Genomic DNA, 3,437 nt, shown 5'->3' on the forward strand with positions numbered 1-3,437 from the left:
GAAGACGATTCTTCAGCGGCTGAGTATTGGCTAGAAAGAACTGAAAGAGTCCTGCAGCAGCTCCATTGCACACCAAAACAGAGTTTGGAGTGTGCAGTTTCATTGTTACAAGAAGTTGCATATCGATGGTGGGATGTTGTAAACAAGGTAGCGCCACCAGCCAACGTAACTTGGGAATTCTTTCTGATAGAGTTCAGAAAGAAATATATTAGATGTGTTCATGAAGAGGAACAAAAGAGGAGTGGTGATCAGCAAAAGAGGAAATTTGGACAGTCTAGTAATAAGAGGCCGAGAGAACAGTTAAGTCAGACATCTGATCAAAGTAGGAGATCTAGACCCAGGCCTATACCCAGAAGAGATCAACTAGAAACACTAGTAGTGAGTGCACCAGGATTAGCAAGAAAATGTGGCCATTGTAACAAGTGACATAAAGGTGAATGTAGGGGATTGACTGGAGCCTGTTATAGATGTGGAGCCATAGACCATCGTTTGAAAGATTGTCCTAAGAGGAATTTACCATGGACCCAAACAGAGGTCGTGGAAGGACCAAGTACAACAGTAACACCACTTCCAAATGCCACCCAAGCCGAAGAGGAGCAAGAAGCCCCAAATGTGAATTTGAGGTAAAGTATCCTTCCTTTATGATATGCCTAAGTGTATAATGATAGATTCGAAAAGACTAAATAGTACCATATATATATAAAAGAAGTAGACAGAGGGAGCAATAGAAAGGTAAAAGAATTATCTCAGATACCTACACCGAGTAAATTTCGAGGAAGAAATTTTTGTTAGAGGGGAAGAATTGTAACACCTTCACTATAGTAATTATGCACATTCTACTGTTCCGGTGACCGGTGTCGGTCTGGATAGCTAGAACATCTGGAAAAATATTTAGACTAGAGTGAGGAGTCATAAATAACTCAAATAAGTGTAATAAAAATTAAGGAAAAATTTTAGAAATAAAATACAACCAAGTTAAATGAGCCGGTGCCCTAGCGATGGGTAACCTAGTAGGAAGTTGCGGTTCTCACAACTAGAAGCCCTAAACCCGGGAGAAAATTTATAAATAATTTTTGAGACTCCAGAAAAGAGTTATTCAGGTTTCTATGACATTAGAATGCCAAGACAATACTTAGAAAAAATTTTTAATCGGTACAGACAATTTTAGTCTGTTAAGCCAAACGGAGGGCATTTTGGTCATTTCGTCTTTAGAGATGATTTTTGACCGACTTGTCCAGTTAAGTAAATAATTAGTATGATCTAAAATATGAATAAATATTGCTAAAAATTGAATTGAATATGAGTAGAGAAAATAAGAAAAGAAAATAAAAGAAATTAGGAATTATGACATCATATGATTAATTAAACACTCTCCATCCAATCACTATTTGACAAGCAAATTAAAAGGGATTAAAATGACATAACAATGACATAAAAATGAAACAATTCCAGCAGCCCCTTCTTCTTATTCCCGCACCAAAGAGGAAAAAGAGAGGAAGACCACCATTCAAGCTCCAAATGAGCTTGATTCCCTAGCCAACTACACCATAAAACCTCACCTCTCTTCACAAAAAATTTCCCTTACCACTAGAGCTAGACTTGGGCAACCATTAGAAGAGGAGAAAGTGAAGGAAAGTGAAGGGTAAAAATTCATCCAATAGGTTAGTGCTAATTTTCTTGCTTCCATTCTTTTCTAAGCATGAATTTAAGTTGAGTTAAGTTGAAAATTTGATGAAAAATGAATTAAAGACGCATGAACTTGCCCCATGAAATTTTGACAGTCTTTGGGTACCTAGGGTTTCAACAATTTGATTGCATAATAGTTATGTATGGCTGCCATTAAACATGATTTTAGTGTTTTAATTCATGGATTGTATGTATATAGAGAATTGAAATTGTTGGAGTTAGGGTTTGGGCACCAAAATTTGGATTTTGTTTAAGTATTGGTGAAAAGAGGTTGTAATAGTCAATTAGTGACCATTTGGTCATCTTTGAGTAGGAAATTGAGTGAATGGTGCCAGAGAATTGAGGTTATATATGCTGTTCAGTGTGCACTGCAGGACTAGTTGTAATCCAGCAGGTTTGGGCAGCCATAAATGGAGTTGTATAGGTTCAATTGGAGCAAGGCTAATTGGACATGAAACTAGACACATAATGGCACAACTTTGGTGAAGAAACCCTGCTCAGAAAACCAAACTAAGTTGACCTAAAAATTACGCCAATCTGGGTGACCAACATGCTGTCCCTGGAAAATGACTAAATGAACAGTATTTATTCAAATGGTCATAACTCAGTGTAGGCAAGTTCAATTGATCTGAAATTTTAGCAGCAAGAAGCTGAGACATAGATCTACAACCTTCATGAAGAACACAAATCAAAATTTTGACCATAACCTAGTCAAATTGCCAACCAAACTTAGGTCACCAAATATGGCAGAAAAAAATTGCCCAGAAATTCTGGGTACAAGTCACTCCGGCCAGTTATGGTAAAATGGCCATAAATTGAGCTACAAAACTCCAAATGGATGATTCAAAAAGGGAATTAAAGAAGACACAATAAGGAATAACTTTGATGAAGAAAAGTTAGCCCAGTTTCCACTGTAAAATTGTCCATTGGAACAGTAAACTTAGGTAATCAAAACTGAAAATTTAGAAATGCATCTAGGGGACTTTAAATTACAATTGGCAATTAATACTAGCAAATGTAAAACTCAAAATGTGGGATCTTGGTGTAATTAGAATTAATATATCCATCAAGAATGAAAAAGTCAACATTTTGGTTGACTAGTAAGGTGAATAGTAATCAAAATGATTAGTAAATTAAGATGAAGACCTAGAACCAATTCTAAGCTTAAATGCTTAGAATTGTATGACAAATGTGGACTATACATCCTAGTCAAAATTATTGAAGGGAAATTAAAGCCATAAATTTGAAATCCATGAAATGTTCATGGATTACTTGAAACATGAAAAATAAGTCACCTAATTGATGTGAATAGATAGTTAGGGCTTATATGCCCATCACAAATAGAATTCATAAAACATTAGTAACTCAACTTGAAATATAAAATTTGTAATTATATAAGTAGATTTTTGAATGTATAAATGAGAAAGGAAAAATGTTTTGAATACAATGGTACATGTGAACCATTGTTTTGAATTGCGATCAATATGAATGACATAATGAATGAATAAATGAATCATATTAATGTATGAATGAGACATTAACTCTCATTATTGTAGAAAGGAAAAGTACTTTGAGTACAGTGGTATAAAAGGATAATTGATGTGAATTGTAATCACATAAATGATTAAATGAATGTATAAATTATAATTGAAATTTATCATGAAATAATGAAGTCATAAAACACAATGTATTAATATTTAAGGATAATATGTGCCCTTGTATTGCCTAGACACGTGTATCAGATTGGATAG

This window comes from Hevea brasiliensis, chromosome 11, assembly GCF_030052815.1.
Source record: "Hevea brasiliensis isolate MT/VB/25A 57/8 chromosome 11, ASM3005281v1, whole genome shotgun sequence".
NCBI lineage: Eukaryota > Viridiplantae > Streptophyta > Magnoliopsida > Malpighiales > Euphorbiaceae > Hevea > Hevea brasiliensis.